The sequence below is a fragment of the Macaca mulatta genome, chromosome 4 (genome assembly GCF_049350105.2).
Source record: "Macaca mulatta isolate MMU2019108-1 chromosome 4, T2T-MMU8v2.0, whole genome shotgun sequence".
NCBI classification, from domain to species: domain Eukaryota; kingdom Metazoa; phylum Chordata; class Mammalia; order Primates; family Cercopithecidae; genus Macaca; species Macaca mulatta.
In genome coordinates, this window is record NC_133409.1 from 148,673,633 (window position 1) to 148,683,412 (window position 9,780).

Sequence of the window (9,780 nt, forward strand, 5' to 3'; positions counted from 1 at the left end):
GGTGTGGTGATGTAAGACTGGAGCTCTCCCAAGCGAGGCTAGAGCAGTAGGGGATGGGTGGAGAGGCAGGGAGAGGCAGGAGGGATTCCCTGAGGAAGTGACACTTGAACTGACATTCCAAGCATTGGGGAATGGAAAGTGCAAAGGCACAGTGGCAGGAAGGAGCACAGTGAATATGCTCCAGGAAGGAGCAAGCAGCGCAGCTGTAATGGAGCAGGAGGGGCCCCAGCGAGAGATGGGGCCGAGGTCAGGCAGGACTTGGAATCACAGGAAGGGATTGGTCTTTGTCTTAAGCAATGAGAAGCCATGGAGGGCTTTTGCCTGGGAGGACTGGCTGGTAGCTGGGTTTTGAAGCCCACTCCCAGTGTCTGAGTGCAGCACTGCTGGGAGGGGCTGCCACAGGGTCCAGGCGGCAGGTGCCGGGGCTGGATGTGGGGGAGGGAAACAGGAAGGGAGATATAAGTGGACAGATTCAAGGGATTCAAGAGCAAATTACAGCGGTCCTTGAAGATGACAGGATATGGAGGGTGAGGGTGACTTTTCTGCCCTCTGGGGCCCCTAGACTGAGGGGATGATGGGGCATGTCACAGTGTAGGAGCTGACAGAACCAGACAGGCTGTCATGCTTGGGGAGGTGGCTTTCATTCTCTCTCCACACCTGCTTCCCCTCCCCAGCCTCCCAAGGGCCTTGGGACGGGCAGGGCATCCGCCTGGTTCACAGGAAGATTCTAACCTCCTGAGTCCGCATTGTGACCAGGCCAGTCCCTCCTGGAATCCCGGGCAGGGAAGGAGTCCAGTGGCTGAATCATCCTGCTGATTAGCTGATGCATGTGGCCAGCCAGCCAGCATCCTCCTCCCTTCTGACCCTCATCCAGGGTGGGTGGGACTCCTGGGAGAGCAACTCCGAAGAAAGCCCTGCGCTGGCTGCCCACAGATTGCTCTTTTTCTTTTTAATTAAGAGACTTTACTTTTGCAGAACAGTGTTAGGTTTACAGAAAAATTGAGCAGATAATATAGAGTTGTCATATACCCCCCTCACCCTCTCACAGATTCCCCTATGATTACCCTGGTGCTCTGGTGTGATATGTATGTTACAACTATGGAACCAATATTGATACATTATCATTAACTAAACGCCACAGTTTGCATGAGGGCTCATTTTTCATTTTGTGCAGTTCCATGGCTTCTGAAAAATGTGCAATGTCATGCATCCATTGTTACAGTATGCAGACAGCTTCACCACCTCCGGAGAGCAATTCCAGAGGAAACCAGCCAGGTACTCTCAGTCCATAGACTGCACCCCACCCTTCCAGGCAATGCTACCCTGCTACCCTCACCACAGTGGAGAGCAGCCATCATGGAGACACCAGATGTGTGAGGAAATTGAGGCTCAGACATGTTATTTCATTTGTTCATGGTCACATAGCCGGTAGTAGCAAAGCTTGGGACCCTGGGTTCATTTGCGTTCCTCTAAAGCAGACCCTGAGTCCAGGACTCAGGAATAGTGGTTTATTTGGGAGAAGATCCTGGGAAGCACAAGTCTGGTTGGCACAGGGGCTCTAGCCTTCTGGCGACATTCTCAGGGGCTGTGCCCTGCAGCTTCAGGTTGTCCCACCAAGGGGCGGGAGAGCCAAGGTGAGGAGCAGGTTGTTTACCCACTAACTCCTGTGCTTCTTGGTTGAGAGTAGTACTGGGGACATTAATCCCAGCATTCCCATGTCCCTGTGGAAAGGGAGGAAGCCCAGGTCAGAGGAGCAGCCTAGCAGAGCCCACGGAAGGACTCGGAGGGCGCTGAAGGCCAACCTAGGTCCTCTGCTTTTTCCTGTGCATCTCCAATCACTCATTCATCCTATAGACTGTCAGTGGGCCCCTGCTGCATGCCAGCCCTGTGCAGGGCTCATTTCACAGGAAACACTGGGATCCCTGTCACTTTGCTGTGGGAAGCAGCAAAGTGTGGAATCTCAGGGTCCCTGCAAGGGGGTCCCCAGGGATGGAAGGGCCTGTGATCAGTCTCCTTGAGCTCCAAAGGGTGGTTCCCAGAAGACAGAGATGGATTCCTGCCAAGCACTGTGCCCACTCAGCCTGGGTCCCTGGGTGAACCAACCCTGAAGAACCTTTGTGCCGGCAGTCTCCTCTCCCCTCCCAGCCAAAGCAGGGGCATGGGGGGGAAGACTCCCCAAGGGCCTTAGTGCCCCTGGTTGCCACGACCCCCAGTTGCAACCCAGCTCCTGACTCCCTGCAAACCTGTGATGGACATGGATTGGGCCAAGCTGAGCATCAGCAGCTCCTCCCTGTGGTTGGCACTGCTGTCATTCTATGCTCTATTTCAAAATGTAGCCACTCCCAAGAGTGACCCCAGCACACCAGCAGCTCTCTGTGTTTGTCCAGAGTTGGCTGGGAGAGCTGAGAGGAAAACTACCCAGGGCAAGGCACGTGAGGAAGACTCAGAAAGGAGGAACAAATAACCAACCATCGCCAACACCCGAAGCCCACCCCTAGGTGGTGCCATGGTGCTTGGGTGTGTTGGTGCTTAGTCTTAACTCGTTCTAGTCCCCATTTTACAGATGAGGAAACTGAGGCTTACCAAGCTGTTGGGTCTTGCTGCCGATCAAACAGCTAATGGATCATTCCCATGCTCCAGATGGAGAATGGAAACTCAGCTGTTTAACAGGTTGGTGAAGGCTGTACAGCCAGCAAGGCATCCTCATTTTTCACATAAGGAAAGCTCAGGGAGGTGAAGGGGTTTGCTCAATGTCACAAGCTAATAAGTGACAGAGCTGTGACTTAAACTTGGGTCTGCTTGTCGCCAGGGCCTGTAGGCGTCAACTCCATGCTACAGAAGGGCCACAGCTGGGGAATCTGAGAGGAGAATCTCTTGTCATTGAGGAGTTATGCCCAGACAAAGGCAGAGCAGCCCAGCAGAGGACCCCTCACAGATGCCGCCCTGAACACTTCCCCAGCAGTAGCTGGGAGGAGCCTCGAAGTTGGGATAGGGACTTCACCAAGGCCTGTCTCCAGCCTCCACCTGCAGCTGCCTCCAAGATCTTCTCTGATTCCACCTTCCAGTGGGGGCCCCTGGCCCACTGCCTCCATCCTGAGCCAGACAGGCCTTTGAACCCAGGGTGAGTTTTCTCTGGCACCACAGTCTGTGGAACACACACAGGCTCTACCTGCCCTGCTTCCAGCCAGCTCCAGTGCCAATCACTGAGATTCATTAGCTCTCTCTTTGCCCCACAGACAAAATGCACAGCAGGAAGCTAAGAGGTTAGACAGCAGGGAGGACTTCCAGGTTGTCGGGAATGAAGATGTGAAGATTGGGTGACAGAGGTTGTGATGTTCTTTGAAAAAAGAAAATGCAGGAATGCAGCCTGCCTGACTAAAATCCCAAGTTCAGGGACTCCAGACTCATTAATTTTTTTCTTTTCTTTTTTTTTTTTGGCCTTTCCAGCTCTCTCCCTTCAGGGCCTGGGTGCTGGGATCGGGAACTGGAAGGCTGCCTTTGGAACCTGTTCAGACCTTCAACCAGGACCACACCCGACAGCTCACATTGCTCCCATTCATAGTCAATAATAATTACCATTTAGTGAACACTTACTACAGGCTCTTTATGTCTCTATCAACTCACTTAATCCCTAAATGGCCCTATGTGAGGGGTACTATTATTAGGCCTACTTGACAGATGGGAAAACTGAGGCCCAAGGCCCTCCACAAGACTCTTCGTCTTCCCAACATCTGCCCATCCTTCAAGGCTCAGCTTCAATGTCTCCCTTCCTGAAAGGTCATGCCAAGGACCTCTAGCCTGTCTCTTTTCTGCTCTCCACAATGCAGTCAGTGCTTAGGGACCACCCCTGCTGTGGGCCTAGGCTCTTCAGGCCAATCTGCCACTGCCTAACTCTTTTTTTTTTTTTTTTTAAAGAGTCTTGCTCTGTCACTCAGGCTGGAGTGCAGTGGCATGATCTTGGCCCACTGCAACTTCCACCTCCCAGGTTCAAGTGATTCTCCTGCCTCAGCCTGCCGAGTAGCTGGGATTACAGGTGCCCACTACTGTGCCCGGCTAATTTTTGTATTTTTAGTAGAGATGAGGTTTCACCATCTTGGCCAGGCTGGTCTCGAACTCCTGACCTTGTGATCCACCTGCCTCGGCCTCCCAAAGTGCTGGGATTACAGGTGTGAGCCACCACACCCGGCCAGCATAGCTCTTAACCTTGAACAAAAGCCTTCTCTAAACCTCAGCTTTCTTATCTATCAAATGGAGATTATGAAGTAACAACTGTAGAGGACTGATATGATTTGGATATTTGTCCCCTCCAAATCTCATGTTGAAATGTAATCCTCACCAGGCGCGGTGGCTCACGCCTGTAATCCCAGCACTTTCGGAGGCCGAGGCAGGTGGATCACAAGGTCAAGAGTTCGAGACCAGCCTGGCCAACATGGTGAAACCCTGTCTCTACTAAAAATGCAAAAATTAGCCGGGCGTGATGGCACGCTCCTGTAGTCCCAGCTACTCAGGAGGCTGAGGCAGGAGAATCACTTGAATGTGGGAGGCAGAGGTTGCAGTGGGCCGAGATCATGCCACTGTACTCCAGCAGCCTGGGTAACAGAGCGAGACTCCATCTCAAAAAAAAAAAAAAAAAAAAAAGAAAGAAATGTAATCCTCAATGTTGGAGGTGGGGCCTGGTAGGAGGTGTTTGGGTTAAGGGGGTGGATCCCTCTTGAATGACTGGTGCCCTCCTCATAGTAATGAGTGAGTTGTTACTCTGGGTTTGTACAATATCTGGTTGTTTAAAAAAAAAGAAAATGTGGCACCTCTCTCCTTGCTCTCTCTCTTGCTTCCTCTTTCACCATGTGGTATGCCTCCTCCCCCTCTGCCTTCCACCATGATTGGAAGCTTCCTGAGACCCTCATCAGGAGCAGATGCTGGTGCCATGTGCCCTGTACAGCCTGCAGAACTGTGAGCCGATTAAACCTCTTTTCTGTATAAATTACATGGTCTTAGGTATTTTTTTTATAGCAATGCAAGAAGGGACCAACACAGAAAATTGGTACCAAGAGTGGGGCATTGCTATAAAGATATGTGAAGATGTGAAAGTGGCTTTGGAACTGGATAATGGGTAGAGGTTGGAAGAGTTTGGAGAGCTAAGAGGAACACAGGAAGTTGAGGGAAAGTTTGGAACTTCTTGGAGACTGGTCAAATGGTTGTGACCAAAATGCTGATAGTGAGATGGATAATGAATGCCAGGCTGATGAGGTGTCAGATGGAAATGAAGAACTTATTGGGAACTGGAGCAAAGGTCACCCGTGTTATGTCCTCGCAAAGAAATTGGCCACATTGTCTCCAAGCTCTAGGGATCTGTGGAAGTTTGAACTTAAGAGTGATGACTGAGGCATCTGGTGAAATAAATTTTTAAGCAATAAGGCATTCAAGATGTGGCCTGGCTGCTTTTAACAACCTATAATCAGCTATGAGAGCAAATAAATGACTTAAAGTTGGAACTTACATTTAAAAGGGAAGCAGAGCTTAAAAGTTTGAAAACTTTGCACCCTGACCATGTGGCAGAGAAAGAAAAATGCATTTTATTTTCTTTTTTTGTTGTTGTTTTTTGAGACGGAGTCTCGCTCTGTCGCCCAGGCTGGAGTGCAGTGGCGCGATCTCGGCTCACTGCAAGCTCCGCCTCCTGGGTTTACGCCATTCTCCTGCCTCAGCCTCCTGAGTAGCTGGGACTACAGGCGCCCGCCACCGCGCCCGGCTAATTTTTTGTATTTTTAGTAGAGACGGGGTTTCACCATGGTCTCGATCTCCTGACCTTGTGATCCGCCCGCCTCGGCCTCCCAAAGTGCTGGGATTACAGGCGTGAGCCACCGCGCCCGGCCTATTTTCTTTTCTTGAGATGGAGTTTTGCTCTTATTGCCCAGGCTGGAGTGCAATAGCATGATCCCGGCTCACGGCAACCTCCACCTCCCAGGTTCAAGGGATTCTCCTGCTTCAGCCTCCCTAGTAGCTGGGATTACAGGCACCCACCACAACAGCCGGCTAACTTTTTGTATTTTTAGTAGACACAAGGTTTCACTAAGTTGGCCAGGCTGGTCTCAAACTCCTGACCTCAGGCAATCCACCCACCTCAGCCTCCCAAAGTTCTGGGATCACAGGCATGAGCCACTGTGCCTGGCTCTTGAAAAAAGCATTTTCAGAAGAGGAATACAAGCAGGCCGTGGGGCAATCACTTGCTAGAGAACATTTCAAGATTAAAAGGGAGCCAAGTGCTAATATCCAAGACAATGGGAAAAAAAGGCCTTGAAGGCATTTCAGAAATCATTAGAGGCAGCCCCTCCCATCACAGACCCAGAAGCCTAGAGGAAAGACTGGTTTCCTGGGCCAGGCCCAGGGTCCTGCTGCCCTGCCCAGCTTTAAGACAGTGCTGCCCACATCCCAGTTGCTCCATGTCCAGCTGTGGCTCAAAGGGCACCAGGTATGACTTGGGCTGCCATTCTGGAGGGTGCAAGCCGTAAGCCTTGGCAGCTTCCATGTGGTGTTAAGTCTGCATGTGAACAGAGTGCAAGCATCAAGGAGGCTTGACAGCTTCCCCCTAGATGTCAGAGAATATATGAGAATGACTGGGTGCCCAGGCAGAAGGCTGCCACAGGGGTATAGCCTGCCACAGGGGAGGAGAGATGTGGAATTGGAATCCCCACAAAGTCCCCATCAGGGCACTGCCTAGTGGAGCTGTGGGAAGGAGGCTGCCATGCTCCAGACCTCAGAATGGTAAAGCCACAGGCAGCTTGCATACTAAGCCTGGAAAAGCTGCAGGCACTCAACTTCAACCAAGAGCACCCACAGGGGCTACACCCTCCAAAGCCACAAGGGCAGAGCTACCCAGGATGTGGGACATGGAGTCAAAGGAAATTATTTCAGAGCTTTAAGATTTAATGACTGGGCCAGGTTCGGGCTCATGCCTATAATCCCAGCACTTTGGGAGGCCAAGGGTGGTGGATCACCTGAGGTCAGGAGTTCGAGACCAGCCTGACCAACAAGGTGAAACTCTGTCTCTACTAAAAATACAAAAATTAGTGGCCGTGGTGGTGAGCGCCTGTAGTCCCAGCTATCTGGGAGCCTGAGGCAGGAGAATGGCTGGAACCTGGGAGGTGGAGGTTGCAGTGAGCCAAGATTGCGCCATTGCACTCCAGCCTCGGGGAAAGAGCGAGACTCTGTCAAAAAAAAAAAAAAAAAAAGATTTAATGACTGCCCTGCTGGATTTAGGACTTGTGTGGGGTCTCTTGCCCCTTTCTCTCTCTCTTTTTTTGTTTTGTTTTGTTTTGAGATGGAGTCTCACTCTGTCGCCCAGGCTGGAGTACAGTGGCGTGATCTCGGCTCACTGCAACCTCCGCCCTCCGAGTTCAAGCGATTCTCCTGCCTCAGGCTCCCAAGTAGCTGGGATTACAGGCGTCTGCCACTGCGATGGGCTAATTTTGTATGTTTTTAGTAGAGATGAAGTTTCACCATCTTGGCCAGGCTGGTCTTGAACTCCTAACCTCAGGATCCACCTGAGAATCCACAGGCCTGTGAAATCAAAGACAAGTTATTTACTTCCCAGATACAATGGTAGTACAGGCATTGGATAAACATTCTTATTCCCAAAGAGAGAAATTTGCCAAAAGAAAGGGGCAAGAGGAGGCCGGGCGTGGTGGCTCATGCCTGTAATCCCAGCACTTTGGGAGGCTGAGGCGGGTGGATCACCTGAGGCCAGGAATTCGAGGCCAGCCTGGCCAACACAGTGAAACCCCTTTTCTACTAAAAATACAAAAAATTAGCTGGGCGTGGTGGTGTGTGCCTGTAATCCCAGCTACTCGGAGGGTTGAGACAGGAGAATCGCTTGAACCCAGGAGGCGGAGGTTGCAGTGAGCCAAGATTGTGCCATCACACTTCAGCCTGGGCGACAAGAGCAAGACTCCATCTCAAAAAAAAAAAAAAAAAAAAGTGTAGCACCTACCACTGCTTTCTCTTCCTCACTCTGTCTCTTACCAAGTGAGACACCTGCTCCCCCTTTGCCTTCTGCCATGATTGGAAGCTTCCTGAGGCCCTCACCAGGAACAGATGCTAGTGTCATACTTCCTATACAGCCTGCAGAACCATGAGCCAATGAAACTTCTTTTCTTTATAAATTAGCCAGTCTCAGGTATTTCTTTAGAGCAATGCAAATGGAGTGACACAAGGACTCTGGTGACCATTCAACAAGATAACAGACATTGAGCCCAATGATCAGTCCCTGGCACAGAGTCAGTGCTTAAAAGAGGCAGGTCATCGTGGCTAAATTGATTATACTTGCTCTCTTATTATTAATAGTACTTCATTATCCTACCTCTGTGGATTTCACCTCTCAACCTGATTATCAGTTTGTTGAAGACTCATCTTGGTATCTTGGTTTGGGGTCCCAGAATGCAGACCCTGAGACAAAGGTCAGAGGACACACACATGAATGGAGGTGGCCATGGCAAACACCAGCAGAAGAGTGAAGAAGTAAGGCAGGGGAGGGAAGGATGCCAATGGAGGTGTCATCGAACCAGTTACCACTGTGGGCAGTTACAGCCCTCTGGGGAGCTCGGGAGCCCAGGCCAGAATATGCCTCAGAGTTGACCCAAGCGAGCTGCCCGGCAGCAGGGGATTTCTTGTTTAATTAATTAATTAATTATTTTGAGACAGGGTCTTGCTCTGTCATCCAGGCTGCAGTGCAGTGGCACAATCATGGCTCATTGTAGTCTCAAGCTCCTGAGCTCAAATGATCCTCCTGCCTCAGCCTCCCAAGTAGCTGGGACTATAGGTGCATGCCACCACACCCAGATAATTTTTTACTTTTTGTAGAGACGTGATCTCATTATGTTTCTTAGGCTGGTCTCAAACTCTTGGGCGTAAGCAATCCTCCTGCCTCAGCCTCCCAAAGTGCTGGGATTATAGCAATGAGCCACCCTGCACCTGGCCTCTTTTTTTTGAGATAAGATCTGTTGGCCGGGCACAGTGGCTCACGCCTGTAGTCCCAGCACTTTGGGAGGCAAAGGCAGGTGGATCACCTGAGGTCAGGAGTTTGAGACCAGCCTGGCCAACGTGGTGAAACCCTGTATCTACTAAACAAATACAAAAATCAGTTGGGTGTGGTGGCACGTGCCTGTAATCCCAGCTACTTGGGAGGCTGATGGAGGATAACCGCTTGAACCTGGAAGGTGGAGGTTGCAGTGAGCCGAGTCATACCACTGCACTCTAGCCTGGGCGGCAGAGTGAGACTTGGCTGGGCGTGATGGCTCACAGTAATTCCAGCACTTTGGAAGGCCAAGGCAGGCAGATCACCTGAGGTCAGGAGTTCAAGACTAGCCTGACCAACATGGAGAAACTCTGTCTCTACTAAAAATACAAAATTGGCTGGGCCTGATGGCTCACACCTGTAATCCCAGCACTTTGGGAGGCCAAAGCAGGCAGATCACCTGAGGTCAGGAGTTCAAGACTAGCCTGACCAACATGGAGAAACCCGTTTCTACTAAAAATACAAAATTAGTCGGGTGTGGTGGTGCATGCCTGTACTCCCAGCTACTAGGGAGGCTGAGGCAGGAGAATCGCTTAAACCTGGGAGATAGAGGTTGCAGTGAGTCAGGATCGCGCCATTGCACTCCAGCCTGGGCAACAAGAGTGAAACTCTGTCTCAAAAAAAAAGAAAGAAAAAAGAGTGAGACTCCAACTCAAAAAAAAAAAAAAAAAAGGTCTTGCTCTGTTGTCCAGGCCTGAGTGTAGTGGCAGGAT